This window comes from Melospiza melodia, chromosome 1 (assembly GCF_035770615.1).
Source record: "Melospiza melodia melodia isolate bMelMel2 chromosome 1, bMelMel2.pri, whole genome shotgun sequence".
Classification (NCBI taxonomy): domain Eukaryota; kingdom Metazoa; phylum Chordata; class Aves; order Passeriformes; family Passerellidae; genus Melospiza; species Melospiza melodia.
In genome coordinates, this window is record NC_086194.1 from 137,877,816 (window position 1) to 137,900,094 (window position 22,279).

Sequence of the window (22,279 nt, forward strand, 5' to 3'; positions counted from 1 at the left end):
CACATTATAACAAAGACAAAATTTCAAGTCTCTATTCCTTGGTGATTTATGATGCGCTCCCGTACAAACAACCTGGAGTAACTTCCAGGGGGAAGGCAAAGAGAACAGAGTCAACTCAGAAAACTGACTGATAAGACTTCATAGAAAATAAGTCTCAGGAAAATGTTTCTCAGGAGAGACAGCAGACCTTTAAAGAAGTTACTCTGAGGCTACAATTGAAAGTAGAGGGAGGCTAGAGAGTAAAAAAAGCAAGTATGTCGAACTCCTGAATACTTTGATGACCTTGAGCAGAAAAAGGACTTGGGTAGATTCAGAAAACAGACCAAGCTGCTAAACATAACTATAGAACAATAAAGTTTACCTGAAAGGAAAAAGTCAAAAAGACAAGGTCAATTAATCAAGATGCATATTGCATAGACTGTAAAGAATAACAGGAGATTTTGTTATTAGTAAGAAGACAGTCAAGGAAAAAAATATCACTGTTCAAAACAGAGAGAAAGCTATAAAATGTGATGAAGTCTGAAACTCTGGAGTTCCTTGTTTTAGTTCCCACCAAAAAAAAGACATTGCTCGGATTATTAATACAGTTAACAAAAAAGAATGATAAACCAGAAGTATTTTGCAGACTTCAAGAAAGTACAGGTTAAAGAGTATTCAGAAGAGTGATTCATTCAATTCAAAAGTATCTAACATTTATCCAGAGCTCCTTTAGAGTACAAGATGAAGCAAGTCCCAAAAAGTGAAAGGTTACCTTTGAAATCTCATGAATAGTACTTGGGGTTTTAGAAGTTTGGAAAAGGACAAATAAAATTTCTGTTTTCAGAAGGCATGGAAAAGGAGCCTATGGGAAAGAAACGAATGTAATTTCAATTCCTGGTAAAATAAACAAACAAGCAAACAAACAGAAATGATAATATAGCTATTTGCAAGATATTAATGAGATGCAATTGAATCATGATGAAGAGTTGTTGGAAACAATGTGCATAAATCAGTCTAATATCTTTCTATTAAAGTGACAGATATTCTGGGGAAAGAGAGAACCATAGATATTCTAACTTTCAGGATTCAAGCTTCTAATGTTGACTTGCATGATGTTTAAAATTAAGCTGCAGATTCACATTCTGGGTAAAACTACTATATTGCAGGTGTAAACACTGAAAAATTGTGCTGACAGTCGTTTGTTTTCAAGATAGAACATTGTGTTTTGCATTGCTCTGGGGGCTTGTTTTGTTCCTGTCTTGCGTTTTAGCTAGCTGAATGTTTTAATTCGTTACGTGGCTAATGGAATGAAAAATTTGTTTATTAAATCTGTAGATGACATCAAGGTGGGAAGACCTTGGAGGAGAGAATTAGAATAAGAAATGAGCTAAGAGAAAAAGTAAGATACAATTCAATTCTGCAAATTCTACTTTTAGGCATGTATAGTCAGCTGCCTAAATACAAGGGGAAGAACAAGCTCATCTATAGAAGAGGATCCACAGGTTGTAGTGGATGCAAATTGAATAACTCAAGCTTCTGTTGCAAAAAAATGCAAATGCACTGGGATTTATAAATCTTGTTTGCTAGATGTGGTCTTGCAAGATGAACAGTCTGTTGTTAGTTTTGGTCAGTGTGTCAACAACAACAACAATAATAGTACTAGTAGCAGCAGTAGTAGTAGTAAAGCTGCTTGAGCGGGGTTAGAGTTCCAATTGGATCTTCCTGTATAGATCAAGGAAAAAATAATGATTTTAAATTACTACAAGGGATTTTTCAATTAAGACTCAAGGAAAACTACTAAGGATAGCAAAGCCCAGGCAGAAGCTTTCTTGAAAATCTGTAAGAACTTCTTGTAAAAGGCCTGTAAGATATTGGAAAGCTATCTGTCTGAAACAGTACAGGACTCTCAGGCTAAGGGATGAACCAGATGAAGTCTGGAGGCCTTTTCCAGGCTTTCTTTTTCAAGTTTTTATATTTATTGCTTAAAAGAAGAAGAGAAAGAGAGACAGATGAGAGTTTTAGGGGCAGGCTTTTCCTCTCACAATATACTGCTATATCCAGTGTTTTTCCAGGAACTGTCTTAGAGTCATCTTACTTGGTCGGACTCCAAGGAATTGCCTCAGTTTCTTCTTGCTAATGAAAATTAACAGTTTCAATAAATGCCCTTAACCTTGGCTTTTTATTGAGCAGGATATATTAGAATGGGCCTAAACTTAGGCTAATAGCAGCGACAAAAAACCTTTCACACTGGGTCTTAGGTGCTGATTAGATTTATAGGTTTCTACTTATTTTTCTGGCTATAAAATAGGACTGACGTTCCTGTCCCCTCATTGTGAGGCAAATATTGATTGTTGCCTATTATATATGTAGAATATTTTAGCAGGAGTCAATAAATATCAGACTTTTTCATCTCAACAGTAGGAATCTGGGGTAGAAAGGAAATGAATTATACTTGAGTTCCACACCAGACATTTTGGTGATGCTTACAAGCATGTTCCCTTGTATGTCTAACATTTTTTCATGAATGGTTTGGATTTGTGTTTTTATTAAAACCATTTAGCATCTATCATTGTTGTTGCTGTGCTATCTTTAAGTGCTTTGTTGCAGAATAAGCCCATTAATATGGCTGTGTTTACAGCCTAACTGTTCAGCTGTAAGATTTGTAGAGACATTGTGGGTTAGATGTTTCTTTGCCTTTTATATATAAATAATAGATGATTTCTTTGAAAAGTACATTTCTTCTAATTTAATAGAAAATAATTCAGTAATTGAAAGAGCTCTAAATTGAATGCTATGTTGACAGGTTTGAGAAAACCATAGTAGACTTCAGGTGAAATAAATAAAGGTACACATATCTTCCATAATGCTTACCATTATTATTCTTATTAATAATACCACTACTCCCAGGAAATAGTGTAAGACTTTTTTTTTCACCCACAGTCTGATACAACCAATTTCTACAGCTCTTTCTCTTATCTGGAAGAAATGTCATACAGAACAGCAGCCACACACCTTAAATTAGAGTCCAGTGAATGTGGTTATGTTAAGGAGTTATGAGAGACAGAGGTATTAATTTGTAGAAAGATAATTAAAGAGAATCTACGTGCTGCATGTCATATCACAGCCCAGGCTCTCCCTTCTCTTCTACATTGCTGCTTTTCTGACAGAGGGCTCCTAATTTGGGGTTTCAGATGCCTGTAAGAATAGGTATCTCACCTGAGATAGAAGTATCTTCCCTTCAGAACAGGGAAAGATAGTGCCAATTGCTATTTATAGGGCCAATCATACTAAAAGTCAGTATCCTGCCTTCAGTCCATTCCTGTTGTACTGGGTTCAGCCTGGGTAGAATTAATTGTTTTTCACAGTGGCTGGTATGGGGCTGTGTTTTGGATTTGTGCTGAGCACAGGGCTGATAATATAGAGATGCTTTTGTTACTGCTGAGCAGAGCCAAGGCCTTTTCTGCTTTTTCTGCTGCCCTGTTGGTGAGGAGATTGGGGATGCCTGGGAGGGTCGGGAGGAGACACAGCTGGGACAGGTGACCCCAGCTGACCAAAGGGACATTCCAGACCACATGGCACCATGATCAGTATATAAAGGGGGGGCGGAGGGAGACGAGGAAGAAGGGGGAAGGAGGGACCTTTGGAGTGGTGATATTTGTCCTTCCAAGTCACTGTTAAATGTTATGGAGCCTTGCTGTCCTGGAGATGGCTGCACACCTGCCTGCCCATGGGAAGCACGGAATTAATCTCTTGTTTTGCTCTGCTTATTTGAGCAGTTTTGGCTTTGCCTATTAAACTGTCTTTATCTCAGCCCATTAGTTTTCCAGCTTTTACACTTCAAATTTGTTCTCTGATCCTGCTGGTTGTGGGAGCGAGGGAGTGGCTTTGTGGGGCTTGGTTGCTGGCTGGACTGAAACCATGACACCAATCTAGACAGGGTTTTATTTTTTTTCAGAAGACACAAATTATGGGCTGTTGATGTTAAATAAGCTCTGCTTTCATTTTTGCATGCATTTAGTAAGCATTCAGCTTGTGCATTTTTTCTCTTCCATCCTAATCTGCATTTGATCCCCTCAGAGACTGGAAAGGAGAGGTGGGATGAGAACAGTTTCAGATTGTGCAAAATGCCAAATGTGCTGCAGTGAAATGGTCACTAGAAGCATCCCTGTGGGCATTGCTCACAAATCAAACTATTGCTTGTTTCTCAGTACCTGTAGAATATTTAAGCTGTGCATTTCTTGCCTTCACATTTATCTGCTACTGTGGCACAGGTCTTGTGCTTAGCTTCTATATGGAAAGCAATTTGGAGAAAATAGGAAGAGGAATACACATCCTGTATGGTTGTTGCCTTTTCTTCATTTAATAATGTGGCCAGAATTGCTGCAGAGAGCTACTTTCTCTCTGATACTCAGTTTTTAAACCATGGTCAGAAAGCAAGTTGCTATGAGGCCCATAGTGTATGGTCTCCCTATAGGTCAGCTCATGTTTGGTTAATGCCTGTCTGTGAACTGTTTAGTGCCTCTTCCACTGAGGGTAAGTTGCCTCACATGGGCCACAGGGTAAAAGATATACATTCTCAATCAGTGACTGAGAAGTAATTGGCAAAGACTGAATTTACATAGAACTACTGACTTGTTCATGGAATAGTGGTACTCACCAGGTAGGCAATTTCATCAACAGAGTGACCACTGCATATTAAAGGCTTGATGAAGTCACAAATAGTCTGTGAGCCATAGAAATGGCACTTAAAATATGTTTATAGTCTTTCCTGGTTTTTTGTGGTCATAATCAGATGCTAGAACCGGAGGTGATTTTTCTGTATTTCTCTTTCTATTGGCACCATAAAGGCGAACAATAATTTCTTTACTGAACCTAGTCCAATGTAGCTGACCTTGTCCATTATTTAATAGGACAGAAACAAAACACAAGACCATAGGTTCCTCATATTTAGTGCTTGAAAAGGATCCAGGCTATGTCAATTTCTCTAAGTAGTTGGATTCTTTACAGCCTTTTAAGAATAATGGCTGCATGACCCACCGTGTTGCATGTGCTGCGCTCATGCAGCTGAAGTATCATAACCTACTTCTTCAGGAGCATCCTATTGCTCTATACTGAAGTTGGGAATTTGGTAACCTCAAGGAAAAGCATATGCAGAATTGCTGGGATTTTTCCCAATAATCCATTTATTACTAAAATCAAGATTGCCATAGCTGCGTGTCAAGCAGGTGATGAGGCATATGGTTGAAAGAAAATGCACACGTACAGGTTTCTCCATGGCTTATTGGAGGCTCTTTCCAAACTATTAATGGGTCTAGCTTGTTTTTTTACTCCACTCTTTTTATTGACAGCTGGCCATTGTACAGACATGGGTGCCAAAATGATGAAAACAGCAGGTGAAGGTGGTCTCCACATGGGAACAGGCAAGAGGAAGTCTTAATTACCTGGTTCTGCTCACATATCCAGGGGTGGTTTCTCAAGGCATGTTTTCATTGGAGAGCCTCTTCTACCCAGTGCAAGAGCTACAGGAGCCCTGGGTTGGACATCCAAACCTCACACAAGTGAGTATCTCAGGGCTGCAGGAGAACTCCCAGCATTTACCTCTTCCTTGCCCTGCAGCCTCTTCTATTTCCTGCTCAGGTGTTGTTCTGCTGACTTCAGTCAATCCCAATTCTGAAGCCATGGTTATAATTTCTTGGCCATCTAACTGTTAATTATGGTGGATGTTGCATCCCTGTGTGACTGTGAATTTTGTAAATAAGCCTATGAATACAGGCTCCGTGAGAAACAGGAGAATTTTTTATTACTGTGTGGTAATAACATGTATTTTAAAACATTGATTTTTAAACATATATGTAATTCTGAAAAAGGAAAAATAATGCCCCTGTGATAAGTTAGATTTTACTCCCAGTGCTACAAACTCGTCACTGAAAAATGTTTTATCAAGTAGGAAATATTAATGAAATCAAAATGAAGCATAAAACAATTCTTCCTCTCCTTCATCCTTGTAACCTAAAACAAACAAACAAAAAATTTAAGGGAAGGTGTCAAGTTAAAAAGGCACTGTCATTTGCATTCTTCTTGGAAGGGAGGAATATCTATAATAAAACTGCAGAAATTAGATTCTTGCTTTCTTTAAGAATTTTTTGTTGTATGAATCTCTCTTCATTATTTATATAATGTGATTTAATATTTTATATCCATATAGGCAGTTTGGCCCTTGGCCCTACAAATTCGTATCTTTTATATCTTCCGTGAGTCTCTTGAAACAATAGGATCTCAGCATTACTGATACAAGGAAATTTATTTAGCAGCAGAACATTCCATAGCTCCTGAAAATCATGGTATTGATTCAAAGTGGAAAAGGAATGTGTCTGCATTAAGCAGATTTAGTAGTCTGGGACTGCATTCTGTGACCTGTTTTCCTACACAGAATTCAGATAGAATATTCTACTTTAGCATTTTAAAGTAGCTGACTTTTTGCATTTGGGTAAGATAACTCAATACTAGAGAGTGAGAACTGAAATGTCAGTGGGAATGAAACTAAGCAGTGTATATCAGTCTTTCTTCCCCTATGGATTGTAAGAAAAAATATTATTTTATTCACATTTGGATTTGTTTCATATTGTTTTTGTTGTACTGTTATCAGGACATGAATGATAATGCAGCTTTTGAAATTTAATAAAAGATCTAACATCCTAGTAAAACAACTGCTGAATCTAGTAATTTTCCATTTGGCTTTGTGCAAACCTCACTTGCTGCTGTTGTTCTTTGTTGTTGGTTTTTTTTCTGTTCATTTTCCTCAGGCTTTCTAATGTTTTGAATGGCTGCTACGGGAGCTCTTTTGTGCTTGATCAATTCAAGGCTACTACTTCTCTTCCTGGGATCTGATTATTGACAGTCCTTTCTTGCTGGGCTCTCAGGTAACTTGACACCAGCTATACGGTGGGTCTGTCCCAAGGCATCATTTTAGAATACAAATCTCTAGTGACACTCCAGTGATTCAAAGGAGAGAGAGGATTAATCTGGCTGCAGTCTGGCCTGAGATTTTGCAATTACTGCAGACCTGCCTTAGGTAAAAGGCAGGTACAGGCTGTGTCACTGCAGTGCTAACACCTTTAATCCTTTCTAGAGGAAATGTATGTTTTTTGATTTCTAGATTTTATTTTCCATATTAATTATTGTTCTTCTACATCTTTTGTGATAATTGTTAACATGTTCACTTTTGCCAAACCGGGAGTTAATATAATTGTGCAGGCAACTTCTAAAAATCTCTTGTTATAGTCAAAATTATTAATATTAATTCAACTCTCCTTTCTGCCTCCTAGATACTTCCCACAGTCCTGGAACCTCCATTTTTGATCTTAGATTTTTCCCTTAAAAATCCATTTATTGGGATGATTCTTTATGAGATTTTAGATGTGGGAGGGGTTAAATACTATTCAAAATTACAGCAAATTATCAATATCTACATCCATCCAAGCACGAGAACTGTAGCATGCTACTTTTGTTACTCCTCGTCATTATTTTCTCTGAACGAATATAGACTTTCAAGGGCAAAGAGGTAAAATTAGGTCATGAAACACAGAGGAGAGATTATACTACATGAAAGGAGGAAAACAAATCACAAAAATAAAAAGAAATCAAAAGGTATGGGGTGAAAACTACCCACAGTATATGTGAAAACAGTGTCAAAATCTTTGATAAAATAGAGCTGAAAGAACTGTGATTTTTTTTCCAGGTGGCCATGTGAATTTTTCTATACAGCTTTGTTGTGGATTTTATCTGGTACCACCAGACTTCTTAACACTCTCAGTTCACTTGTGAGACTAAACAGTTCCTTCACTAGACAATGCTGCACTTTTGTAAGAATCACATCATTCTCATTAATTTTAATGAGCATTTAATGCATCTCAAGTGTGTTATTTTTCCATCCTGAAATTTGTGACTGTTGAAGGGTTAGAAGCATGAATTTTTATTATTATTTGGCCTACACTGCACTGTAGAACTGACTGTTCCTGGCTAAGTGATGGAGCAGCCCTGAGTATGGAATATCCTTATTCCTTCTGAGTGAAGAATGAAAGGTCTGGCACATCTGTGCCTTAACACAGATTAATGAAACATACAATTTTAAGGCAGTCACAAGGCTTTTAAAGTGGTGTCTTCTTTGGTTTAACTAAGCATTAGAAATTCACAAGGAAACAAAGAAACTCAAGTTGTCAGAGGAGTATCATTGCCCTGTCAAAGCACCCAGTCCCATCTATGTTGTCTGTCTATTATGTGATATTTGCCTGAGTTTAGTTATTGTTATTTATTTTCATTTTAGAAAATAAGGCATCTCTCTCTCTTATCTCATTCAGAGAATTCTACTGATAATATCAGTCTTTTCCCAGAAAGCTGACCACTTAATGAAAATAATTTAAGTTATACAGCTGGACTTCATACCTGTATATTAGCTTATATTGACTTGATTAAATTCTGATTTTATATGTTTTCATTAGCAGAAATTCCTGCAAATAGAATAAAGAATTTTTAATTTGCCTCTTGCTTGATCAGGGTGTGCTGTTCTCCCCTTATATTCCCCATACTTCCTCTTCTTGATCAAATTCTTGTTGCTCAGACTAGCCAGCCAAAACCTAAATCCAATCACCAATGCAGATTTTTAAAGTAGGGACTAATATTCCATGGTGTGGAATCTTCCTTTATTGCCATTTACAGCTTAGACCTGAGGCTGATTAATTACTACTACAGGGTTATTTAATAGTGTGTTAATAAGTTACTCACTTTCAGAGAGGAGTTCAGAGATCCAGGAGGATATCCATTTCTGTGAAATACTGTCCCATTTAAGGAAATTAAATAGTAATATGCAGTTTAATTGCAACAACATAAAGGAATAAAGAGGAATGAAATTCGAGCATGAAATAATTATTTGGTTTGTGGGGTTGTTTTTAGTCTTATGACTGTTGTAATTAAATTGTCCAGCACTCTCATTGCATATGTCCTTGTTTTTCTGGCACTCTTCACTAGCCTGAGTACTTTGCAGGTTCAAGGTTTGTTAGACAGGTGAAAAAGAAAGTTTCCCTAATGGTTTGTTGCCACTGGGATCCTACTTTATCAGCACTGACTGTGAGAGACCTCTGTAATAAAAGCCCAACACTTATGACTGTACTATGCAGTAAGGTCAGAGTTCACTAATGCATGTGTTGAGTCTTGTACCGAGCCAGTACTTATTGAATAGTTCCAAAGCAGTGAAAAGTAAGGGTTTTTTTCATATGGGAATTTTTATTTTTCATTAAGGATAGCTCATTGCTGACATTATAGCTATCTCAGTGTGGTAAGGTTTCCCAGCTAACATGCCCTGAACAGCTCTGTAGTTGCCAAGGGTCAAGGTTGGGTTTAAATAGTTGTTTGTATAAAATCTGTAGTCACAGGTGATTTTGAGGATATGTTTTCCAGGTAATTGGGAAGTATTGATTTGTTCCTCTAACATTTTCTTGTGAATGTTCTGATAAACAATATACCCTTGTTTGCAAGGCTGATGCTCAGATGCAAATGAGTACAGAAAGAGAATTCTCCTTGTACTGAATGCAGCAATCACAGCCAAAGATTATAAAGAATCAATTGGCTGAATTACAGTTACAGAAAACATTTGTTGAATAGTTTCAATTAAGGAGCAGTCTTGTGAGAATCAAAGTTGCTTGGCTATAAAAAAAGCAGTGGCTATATTAGTTCAGCTAGGTCCAAGTGGTTACACTGAAGTCCACAGTGGTTTTCCATACATCTCAAATTTGATGTCTCCCCTGACCCTAATTGTGATGTAGTTTGAAGGGCTGAAGGAAGTTTTTAGGGCTCATGTGAGCTCTGATGCTGTAGGGTAAGAAGAACCTGATCTCCACAGCACAGTGAGAAGCTGTAGGATCCAAGCTGCTGTTGCTGCAGAAAACTTGGTTTTGCACCTTGCAGACAAATGGCCTTTGCTTACTGTGGCAGGACTGCTTCTGGGAGAGGGGTCCACATGTGACGACCCAGCAGCAGTCCTGGGGTCACCCAGTGCTGGTGGTGAGAGTGTGGGGACAGAGGGTGGGAAGGTCTGTGGGGGAAGACGGCAATTTCCAGTACCTTCTCTTCCTAGCATGGAGCGGCATAAATTAGATGCAAATTCTAGTACAAAAACTGTACTGTGAATTTAAACTGATTATAATCACAAGATAGAGGTTGGGCTACAGGTCTTTCTAGCCTAATACTCTGTCTCTAGCAGTCAGTGAGGGCAGATACTTAGGGGAGTGTATAGGAACATAAATAGTGATCCTTCCCCTGCTAAAACCTTTCAACAGTCAGTGATTTAGGGATTATCCAGTTCAGCACTCTGCTCAGCAAAAGAATAAAATATCTAGGAAGATCCCATATTTTGGACATCTGTACAGCCTTTGTGGAAAGAGAGAGATTAATTTTGTTCCATGAGAGGTCAGTTCAGGCAAAGCATTAGAGTTTGTCATGTTCAAGAGTGAGAGACTGGGCAATAAATAACTCATTGCTGTTTGATATTTACAATACAGCAAGGTGTAAGTTTTGCAAGGGAGAGAGGTCTGCTATTTTGGGCTGTATGTACACAGCTAGTAGAGAAATCTGTCCCTCTTTCTGGCCTGAGGTATTTTAACATTCCCAGCACTTATCAACAACTGATCGATCTCCAGTCAATCGCAACAGAAGATACAGAAAATCAGAGCATGATCATTCAAATAAGGACCCATCATAAACCTGCCTTCTCTAGTGAAATAGCAGGAGAAAGATGAAGGGGAGAGATACTTCTATCATTTGTGACAGTCATAGCTGTTTGCAAGTACTTTAATGTTGTGTGCTATAGCTTCAAACACAGAGTGAAAGCTTGGTGCAAAGCACTCTTGCAGCCATCACTCTGTAAGATGCAATTGATAGGAGATGTTATAGGAGACACGTGGATGTGTAGTTTCTGCTCTTTTGTTCTCTTTGCTTGCACAAGTGTGGGAAGCTAAGTATTTTTCAAGCTTAGGGAGAAAAGGCTGCATTGCAGTCAATGAGAGTTAAATCCCAGCTTTATTGAAATCAGTGATTAAATCCAGCATGTAGGAAGTTGAGTTAAAAAAAAAAAAGAGCAGAAATCCAATTTGAGATTTCTTATTACTAACCTTGTGCAAATATAATTCTTCTATATGAATTATCTTCATATCATGTCAAAAGCGAGAGAGTATTGGAATAGTTTTCCCTCAGAGCTCAGTCAGAGTTTTTCCATCAGCTGAATTTTATCATTGTCACTGATATATTTTTCATCCAGGATTTTTCTTCACCAGAGTCTGATAATTATGCTGACTGGTTTGTTGACTATTTCCATGGAGAGCTAGTCTAAGAGCACTGTTATTCTTCTCACTTGCAACTGCAGCATATATTGAACCTGTAAAGGAAATACTGGTGGGTTAAACTAATGTTTCTGTGTAGGGGCTAAGAGAGGAAAATTTGGACCAAGACTTTAACTCTTTCTAGGATATTTGGAGTTCAGATTCACAAGTAAATTGGAACAGTGCTTTGGGGCTTGGGATGCATATTGGAACCAACCTTGTAATATCTTGCCTCGATAAGCTGGGTAGTGTTAAGGCAATATGGACTTGAAGGAGGAACAGCAGTCACTGAGTCACTGAGTGCTTGTAGCTTTGACTTCTGGAGGTAAGATCCTGCCATCCTGACTGACCTTCTGGTGACATTGCACAGTTTGGGAAGCAGAATGGCTAATGCTGTTGGGAACTGACACTGTTGTGCTTGAGGAAAGTAAGAGATGATTTCCATGTCAAGTTTTCCTTGAAGTTTCTCTGCCTTCTGAGGCTACTGCCCTTATTATCTCTACCTAGTGGTTTTGTGTATTTTGAGCTCTTTTATTACTCTATTTTTTTACCCAGGCATCTTATTTTTTGCTGAGTATTAAGGACTGCTAATAGCCAAATATTAAGGACACTAATTATTAGGCAGGTAGTATGATAAAGCAATAGGAAAATTAATTGTAAGAGAACATGAAGTAATTCAGTTAAGAATAAAAGCTTTAGAGTGGGTGAGCACTAAAATGTTAGTGGATGTGTAGTGATTCATCTGCCTACTTTTAACAGCTGCCATTTAAATTGAATTTAAATACTGTAAACAAAAGTCTTTTTGTGGTGTGCTTGGAACTGTGATACAGCTGCAAAGTTCCAGAGGAAAATGCTGCATTGCAGCTCTCCTGTTTCGCAGCAAATCTCTGCTGGCATGTAACATGCAGAGGAGGAGCTTCAACACAAGCAGGCTGTTTTCAGCTTCATTATGCAGATAAGGCATCTCTGTCATCCACATTATAAAAACATCTTTAACTTCCTTTGGGGATGGAGGAGAAAGACAGTAAGGGAGGAATGGGGGAAAAAATAAGAGGTCAGACAGCTTACACACCAATTTCCCCTGGTATTGCTGCTTCAGGGTTTCTCAAAGTGCACTGGTTTTGCCTTTGTACAGATCCAACTGATTTTGACACACACATTGTTTAGTTTCACCTCTTGCTTATCACTGGGATTTAATATTAGATGTTGTGGCAGTGCTCTGAGTGAGTCTGAAAGGAGTATTCTGGGATGCTTTAGCCAACAGGCAGCCCTTCCTTCACTGAATGCTGTAATTCATGTCTGGTTGCTGACACCAGGGAAAGTGAAGACCTTCCAAATAACCTTGAAAGAGAGCTGGCTGACAGCCTCCACATGCTTTTAAATAAGGGGGAAGGGTGTGTGTGTATAAAAAAAAGAGGAGGGATTTAGGAGAACCATATCTACAGCACTCATGTTTAGTACCTTGCCTCCTGAAGAAAACTCCTTGGTTGTCTGTAGCTTCTTACTGTTTTTTAGGGCAAGAAGGTAAAGCAAATGGTGCAGGCAGTGCCAGACTGAGAGCAGGCCACTCTGTGAATGGTCTCAGAGAACAGATTTACTTAAATGGGACGATTTAGTGCTGTGTCACACCAGGTGAAAAATGGGATTTGGGGAAGAGTTTTGCAATCCTCTTAGCAGGACCCTTCAAAATTTCAGAGGGTAAAGCATCAGGAACCTGCAGGACAAGGAGTAATGTAGGAACTCACAAGCTCCTATCCTACTCAACAGAGACTAAGCTGATTATCCCTTCCAGCAAGAGCAGATTGAAAATGAAAACAGGAGAGCTACTATAAGGCTTTTTAACACACTATATGTTAACAGAGAATATTCTGTTTCCTTCCAGAAAGCTTAAGGTATCTTAAAAAGGTACACAGAAATCTGCCTCCATGGATTTCAGCAAAGAATGGACTGAAAAATTAAACCCTTTCTTTTTGGAGAGGGTAGTAAAGGAAATGGGAATGGAAAGCTTTTATTAAAAAAAATCAGCAGCAGCAACAACAACAACATGAAAAACTTACAAAAAAAACACCACTACCAAACCAAACTGCAAAACCAGTAACACATTACTGCTGTTTCACAGCTATATTTTCAACCTTGTCATATGTTTTTCCCTCTCCCAGGATAATTTCTCTAATTTGAGTAGAATTAGGAAGGCAATGTATCCTGAAAGAGACGGTTTTCCATGCAGAAAGAAAAAATCAGCAGAAAACAGTTTCTAAAGGTACGGGGAGGAATTTGCACACAGAGCTTTTGTTCTTGCCTGTTTTGCAGCCCATGCCTTTTGCTGGCCCATGAAGTTCAGCCCTCGCATTTGAAGCCTGATGCTGAATCCATTACAGGGCTCTGGTGAGCCTGCAATAAATTCTAGTCATTCCTAAGAGGATGCTCACGGCTCAGTTAACAAGGTTGAAGTTGCCTGGCCCCGGGCTACATCTCCTATTTTGGGGTGGGAATACTTTGGTTGAAAGGTTGAAAACACTTTTTTTCCTTCTCTTGTCTCTTAACTTTTCATCAAGGATGCATCATTTTTGCTACAGTATTAAAATATTTACAGAGTTGTTGGAAAACAGAAGAACCGTTCAGACAAAATATTCATAAACTTCCCCCATAGATTCTGCATCCAAAACTGCTTCTAACAGTGCATGAATTAATTAAAGTACCTGTCCTATTGTTCTTTTAAGTATTTGTCATTGCTGAAGTGCTTCTGCTGTTGAAACAGTAGGTCTGAAAAAACCAAGAGTACAATTATACAATATGGGTATTGTTTTTAGATTAAAAATATGGAAAGAAACTGTACTTCAGCCCTCTTGAGAATCAGTCTGAGTGCTATAATTTGGATACAGATCTTGAGTCCTTCAAGCTCTTTACATTTACCATGTAGGAACAGCATTTCTTATCCTTCATCATGGAACTCACTCCTTGTTCAGATAAAAACTGAACTATTTGCTAGAATAGGACAAGAATTGGCAAAAAAATATCTGTGTGTAGAATACTTTCATGTGAAAAATCTGGTTTGGCAAACATGTCATGTTTGGTAATTGAATGCAGGAGGCAGCAAATACAGTTAATGGCTTACTAGTGTTCAGGAAAGCTGCACGGAAAAAAAGGCGTACGTTGTTCCCAGAGGTGATGAATGTCTTTTGCTTGAGTGATTTCTTTGCTGTAAATGTAAGTGCAGGTGAGATGAAACTATTTGTAAGTTTGTGATAAACTTGTAGAATTTTCTTGACAAAAAAACCCAGAGAGAAATAAAAAAATTGAAAAGTTTTTCACCTTTTTCAATTATTTTCCACTTCCCAAGTAAAACTTGGCCATTTTGGCATCATCTGAAACAACTTCTTTTTACATTTTAAATTTAGCCAAGAAGCCAATTGTCAGCTTTTCCATGTTCCTTTAATTGATCCCCATCTGGTAGTACATGTTCTTTGCCAGGAAAGAAGACTGAGAACATTGAAAAGTCTCCAGACTTTGTTTTGCTGCAGAGGTCACTTGTTACTTGAGACATTACTGTTTTCACACTCAAAAGTATTAGATTATTTAATTATGAATAGTAAGAACAAAATGATTCTCATAAAATTTAATGTGAATTTTAAACATATTAAGTTTTAAAACATAGATCTCTTTAAGACATCTTTAACTGTTCAGCTTCTCTGTTCAGCTTCTCTATTTGCTTCTTGCCAAGCAAATAGCTCTTCAGAATTTTCCTTATGGTCAGACAAATCCAGTTCCTGGCGATTAGTTTCCTAATGTTTTGCAAATTCTCTCTGTGTTGTCTATTACTGAAGGTGCAGAAGGCAGGGCAGAAGGGTGGTACAACTGGGAGTAACATCAGAGCTTGAAAGAAAACTGATCTTCAAGATGCATTTTGTACCTTGAAGCATCATTTTCTGAGGAAGTGTGGGTCTTTAAGTGTCACAACATAAAGCTGTGGAAATGACAGAAGAAAAACTTAAAAGAGAAGCAATAGATATGATGACTGGACTGAATGCTTTTGTAAGCTGTTTTAGAAAAAAAAATGCCAAGTTGTTCTCACTTGGTGAATGGATGCGATAGACAAATAATGTCAGTTTGATGTGCTTTTTAGAAGACCTAGAATTGGGAAATCTCAACTCACTAAATTCTTTTCTGATAAAAAATCTCTCAGCTGACTGTCCTCACTTGCTATGGAAAGGTTAAGAAAACCAAGTATTGTATCTTCTACTGAATTGACAACTTAGCTTAAAACGTTTTTTTTCACATTCATATTTGTATTTAAACATGCCAAAGATGCATTTTCTTACTTCCTGTAGTCTGTTCCACATTGCAGTTTTGCTTGTCTACTATCTAGTTACTACCAATGCTATAGTCTTGAATCAAGTGAACAGTTGTTACAGGTCTTGAAGCCACAGCTTGGCTTCTTCTAGTCACAGATACCATTTGAAAAACACTGAATTGAAGGAGGAGCTTCAAATGTATTCAATCTTCACCAGATGCTACTTGTGTGGAAGGCAATGGTAGAATTCACAGGAAAAATTGTTGTCTGTGAGACCAACCCAAATGAAGTGCTCTCTGAAAATCTGCCTTCCTGAAATCCAATTCCCATATAAATAAAGTTGAAAACAAGAGCATGGGGGAGATCTGATCCCCTCCCTAGCAAACTAATGTCAGAAACACAGAGCTGAAAGGTCAGGAGGTTTAGAAGTCCACCTCTTATCCATCTTTGAGAAATGGAATTAATTTAACTTAGTAGAAACTGATTGATGAAGTGAGCAAAAGTAAAAGGAAAGAATTTCCAACCTGTCATGTTCTGTTGCAAAAATATGATCACAATGGCGTGTCTCAGCACAACTGAACTGCAAAACAGAAGCGCAAAATGCTCTGGGTTGGAAGGGACCTTAAAGTTTGTCCCATTCCAACCCCCTCTGCCATAGGCAGGGACACCTCCCAGTAGACCAGGTTGCTCAAAGTCCCCTCCAACCTGGTATTGAGCACTGCCATGTTTGGGGCATCCTCTGTTTTTCTGGACAACGTGTTTGAGTGCCTTACCACCCCCACAGTAAATAATATTTTCCTAACATCTAATCTAAACTTACTCTCCTTCAATTTGAAGCCATTCCTCCTGATCTTGTCACTACAGTTCCTGATTGTCTCTCAGGCTTCCCTGTAGGCCCCCTTCAGATACTGGAACTCTGTTATGAGGATTCCAAACAAACTTCTCTTCTCCAGGTGGAACAGCCCCAACTTCCTCAGCCTAACCATGAAACCATCCACTATGCAAACTGACAGTGGAAAATAACCAAATACATAGCACAGGTGCAAAATAATGAAAATATATTTTAAAAGTGAATAAAGTAGACAAGTCACATTTGAAAACATATTGCTCTTTGCATCATGCATTGGCAACATCATGTGGTCTTTAAAAGTAGCTTCTCGCTTTGAGATAGGGATTTTCTTCAGTATTAGGTAAATAGAAAAAGTCTTAAATATTGGCTAAGGAACCGAGAATAATATACTAGTATTTTCATTAGTGTAGCTAGATCGGTGCTGGTCACAGTGGAATATTAAATATTGGAAATCAATAAAGTAGATGTATATATAGTATGCTTTTGCAGTAATGACTAATACCTGACTTCTCTGCATGCCTACATTCACTTCAGCAGATAATACTGGGTTTAATGGTGATAAACTTGTAGTATGAACTGGCTGGCTTAATTAAAACTGTTGGGATAGAAAAGCTTAAGGCTGTGTGAGGACTTAAGTCAGGCTTATAGTAGGTTCCATGAAAGTTTGTGCCTGATCATTGTAAAGCCCCAAAACACATGCCACCACTCAAAGCAAGGCAAGGTGTAAGCCAAAGTTTCAAGGTGCCACACAACCATCTGTGACAAAACCACCTGCAGCTATAGATAAAAACAGGGATTGCAGGGGGCTGGGATCAGACCAGGACAGCAGCTGCTGAGCCCCAAGTGTCTGGGGAGGTGGCAAACTCTGGCTCTGGCCGCTGCTTCCCGGGAAGGCTGATCTTTCCCTAGGCCAGCATATTGTCTAGGAAGCGTGCTACATGGAGAAGTTGCGTTCCTACTACCTGTGAGTATGACATAAGTTGAAGAATGGAAAAAATTAATTTTGTCTTACCCTGCTGAGGAGCTTTGGGCCAGTCCTGATGCGCCCTTGTCCTCCTGTCTGTTCCCTGTTGTCACAGCATAAGGGCTCTTCACAAGAGCTAATAAATTTTCGCTTCCAGAAAGATATTTTTAGGGAGCTGAGGCACATCAGGACATTCTGAAATGAAGCACAGTGGAATTTCACTGGTTTCAAACTCAGACACGTTCAAGCAGATTCAGAGTCACTGTTACATGTCCTCTCCTTGACCTAAAGCACTTGCAAAAACTGTGCCAGAACCAGGAATCTGGGCTCTTTAAATATATAAAGACATGGATGAAACCATGCTGCTGAAGTATCTATTGTCAAAAGAATGTGTAGCCAGTATTCATACTGTGGTTTTTGTGAAGTATGACAGTTTTAACTAGGGAAAAATGTTTTCTAGCTGACTTCATAGTTGCATTTTCCAAATGAAGTATTAAGATGTTTCCCTAAAAAATGTCTCTAATTTTTCATGTAAAAAGGAATTTCAGTTTAGTTTTTACAGACCTGTGTAGCAGAAACTCACTGTGCTGTTTCCCTAACACATTAAATGAAGTATATTGAACTTAATAATGGTCATTATTTTGGGCAGCCTACATAATGGAAAAAAATCCAAGGAGAGCACAACCAATTGTTTCCTTTCTGTTGATTAAGTAATGTTTTACCATGTTATATTTTTAAACTATTATATGCTCAGGGTGTTACACTCTAATTTAAGCCTTTATTAAATTATGCAATTTAATAATTTTCTTTTGCTTTGATCAAACACACTTCCTCTAAGTTTTGGTATGAAATATTTTTACTTTTGTAGTTAATCTGTGTAGTCTTTCAGTCTACCAGATTATAATGTACAAAAAATAGACTTCTACGAGATTCTCTCAGACTATGTTTTCAGATGTTATGAGTCCACTGACTCTCAATATCACTTAATACAAAATTAATTGTAAATACAAAATTAAGATAAATTAAAAAAGAAAAAAAGAGAATGAGTAGCTGTAGTTATGCTGAAATACCATGTTTACTTAAATTAGATCAAAAATGTATTTAAAAGAATTCTCTGAAACAATAGTGCAAGAAAGGGGAAGTATGTAGTATTTGGGAAGAGGAGAATGCTGGCAAAATGAGGTATCACAGACCTTGATGGTGTCCAAAGGCTTTTGTGTTGAAGTCCTTCAGAGGACACCTGTGCTGATCTTTTCTGAGTGGCTGCAGACCAAGTAAGGATTGGATCTGATGGCTTTAACTCCCTGTCTGGCATTATCCTTTTGCCAGGGAGTCAAGGTAAGGTACTATTTCTGCAAACACATCCTCAGCATGCAACATCCCAAAGCCAATGTGAAGGCAGCACTGCAGATACATGGTATTGATCAAAAATTTATGCCATCACTTGCATCACTGTTTTTAAAACACTTTGGAATTAAGCAAGAATTTTAGAGTTCAGAGTAAACCACAATCATCTCTCTCCTTACCCTGCCTTCCCTTCCCATCAGCTCCTTGTTTCAGTCCCATTCAGACAAGAAGATCAATTATTAGGTTTCTACTTAGAAAAGCAAGGAGTTTGTCCTTCAGGACAGCTTTTGTTCTAAGTTGCTTGGATTGGAATAGCTGCTCACCTGCATTTGTGAAAGCTTTTTCACTGCTAACTGTCTGCTAAGAAAGTATTCTCTGGGCATATTAATTTTATTTCAGCTCTACCTGAAGGCTGTGAAGCTTTAAAACACTTTGCAGAAAACAAAGTGAAGGTTTTACTTCCATATAAGACAGATACAGCTATACTGAAACTAGTCACATGAAACAGCCACTGGATTCATCCATACGGAACCTTTTTGGTAACTGCTTTGTACTGGATCTCTGCAGATGTACCCAGCTCAAACCGAATGTACTATTTCTTAAGAATTGAGGAAAAAGCCCTAAAAACCTCCCTTGACAGAGATTTTCAAGGAAGAGTATTAGCATTGGGATAAAACAAGGTCTCTCACATCTCCTTCCTTCCTAAGCAATCACTGCAGTCTTTAAACAAAAGATCACAGTAAAATGCGGTATTTTATGGTGCTGTTCTCCACAGCCACAAGAGGGGGTTTGAAGAACGCAATCTGCTTCCCACTTCCAGCCTGAGCCTTCCCCTCTGCACATGGCATGTTAGAAGTATCATGAAACCAGTGATTTCCCAAAATGACTGAAATTTTCAGTCATTTTTCAAATGACTCCTTCAGTCACTCATTTGGTAAAATGACTAAAAGTTTCGTGTGCTCTACAAAGTGACTGACGTGCTGCAAATTCCGCCAGACTGTTTGACTGCTTCACCCAGTAACAGGCATATTGTGAAAAGGGATGTTATTGGATAAGGATCCTTTGCTTTTTTCTGCACTGGCTGCTAGGCATGACTCTGGATTTTGAAGGTAGGTTCAGAAATGAACTTTCCAAAAAGTATGAGAAGTGTCCAAAGTGCTTGATACTAAAGGAAAAACATAGTACAGTTATCGCTGAGATCATAAAGGCAAGCCAAGATCCCAAACTCAATTCAAGACTTGAACACTACTTGCTTGTAAAGTAAGTTTGAAAAAACAGGTTGTTTTTTTTTTTCTCTCTCTCCTTTTCTCTCTCCTTTCTTTCTTCGTTACTTTTTCTTTCTGCTCTCATCGTAATTTGTCTCTTCTTTGGTTATGGAATTTTCCTCCACTGCTCATAGGTGTGAAATTCTATGGCTGGTGACAAGAAGCAGCTAATCAAAACCACTGGACTAAAGAAGAATTTCCTACATACTGTGTGAACGTTGAAGAGAGGTATGATAAGTAAGAATTGTTACCTGTCCTTGTTATAAAGCATTTATCATCTGAATATGCAAACACCAAAAGACAGACTGCCGATCTCTTGAGATTTTTCTGTTTTGGGTGTTAAAATCCTTGACTAATGGCCTTGCTATAAAACTGACCATTAGAGCAATGAATACTCATCAGAGGCCAGGCTGACTTTATTGGTCTGCAAGCTTCATCTCAAGGCAATTTTAAGGATGTAATGGTGTATCAAGACCACCTTCTTAGATTTTGTGTTCTCTGAGTCTTTACCTCACAGGGAACCAGAAACAGCCTTTCAGTTTTTAAGTATTTTTCTCCTACTTGGCAATTCTTGGTTGGGTCTTGGTAACCCTTCTTGGTTGGGTTGCAGAGTGGTGAAAGAACTGAAATTGCTGCTGAAGTCATCCAATAAATGAAGCTTCTGTAGCCTCCACTTGTTTTGGTGTATGGAAAAGCAAAATATCCACAAATTCAGGGGTCTCTCAAAGGGTATGATAAGCAAATGGTCTTGGCATGGATGTCAGACAATATTCATGGGACTAGACTGTGTGGACCCCCTTTGCCCAGTTCTCAAAGCACCACCCAGCAATCTGAAATAAACTTCACACTGTATGCAGCTTGTTTCTGTACCAATTCCAAATGTGGGCATCACTCTGCCTTTCTTTCTACTATCAGGGCTCATCACGCACCTCCACAGTCAGCAGAATCTGTAATTTGTATTCAGTGCTCTTTCTGATGCCCCACATCCCCAGCAGACACACTGCTCCCCATGCCTGATACAGTGCTAGGCAATCAAATGGGAAGCACTGCTAAACTAAACTAAAGGTCAGACCAATTCCTATAGCTCAAGCTGTCTCAGAATGGATTCATCCAGATCCACCAAACTCTCCACCCACCAATACCCATAAGCTAGCTGGTTCTTTGCTTTTAAGGCACCTTGCCAGCCACTTCCTGCACAATCTTGCCCACGTGCTGCCCTCTGCCCTTGTCAGCTGCTCTGGCCAGCAGGAAGGAGCCTGGGCAGAGCTGGCTTTGCAGGCAGGACTCTCAGTAAAGCACGGTCTTCAGAGGGAGGAAAACACTGAAAAGCAAAATGGAGAAAATACTGATGTTACAGTCATGTTAGTTATGAAGACAAGTTCAGTTCTGGCATGTGAGACTGGAAGATTTCAGGAATAAATGTAGACATCTGTATGGCTTTAGAAGTAAATAAATTACTCATGTGTTGTCTTTTTAAGCTAATTCTTGTCATAAGATATCAGGTATTTCACATGGTGCACCCCTACTTGCATCCCAAACTTCATTAAAGGTGTGAAATTTTCTCTTATTTCACAGAATAACTGAATGAAACAGCCATTTTATGAAATAGCTGAAATTTTTAATCATTTCCTGAAATGACTGGTTTCAAAATATGGCTGTAACATATACAACTCTGGAGTCACCCATTTCAGTTTCAGCAACATATAGTTCCCAGGAAGGCACATGGAACAGAAATATTACCATAGCTTCATTTTATGCAGAGCTGAGAGGGGAGAAAAGGAAAAGAAGCATGTGTTTTAAACCCATTAAGACATTTTGAGCTGTGCAAAGTGAAAATTGTTCTTTAATAATACAATATAACATGTCCTAAATTGGATTATAATGTACACCCCCTTTGCAGTGTATAGGTAACTATAAGTTGCCTTTCTGGAAGGAACTTGATGATTTAGAGTGACATAGTTTAGAATAAAATGAATCATCCAAGTTGGGCCGTTTTTTTCATGCAGTCCTGTGTCTTTTGTAAAAAATAGCTTAGATGCTTTTTTTTTTTTTTTTTTTTGCATTACACTGTATCATAGGATTGTAAATAACAGGTCCTCCACCTCTAATGTTTCCCCCTACACTCCCATCCTGTTGTTTTCTTGAAATATCTCATGGGTCAGATGTGAGTCTCATAGCTGCAGCCTATCCAACCTTTTCATTAACACCCTTGTT

General features: G+C 38.4%; 1 long non-coding RNA gene across 3 annotated transcripts in view; it reads left to right on the forward strand.

Annotated features, from left to right (window-relative positions):
• Positions 1–22,279, forward strand: part of LOC134430339 (uncharacterized) — a 180,531-nt gene that overhangs the window by 23,864 nt on the left and 134,388 nt on the right. For 2 of the 3 annotated variants that reach the window (XR_010030802.1, XR_010030800.1), the window contains exons 2-3: positions 5,328–5,537; positions 6,783–6,899. This is a non-coding gene — a long non-coding RNA (uncharacterized LOC134430339). Of the gene's footprint in view, positions 1–5,327; positions 5,538–6,782; positions 6,900–20,199; positions 20,294–22,279 lie in introns of all 3 variants that reach the window. The other variant, XR_010030801.1, reaches the window with a different exon arrangement.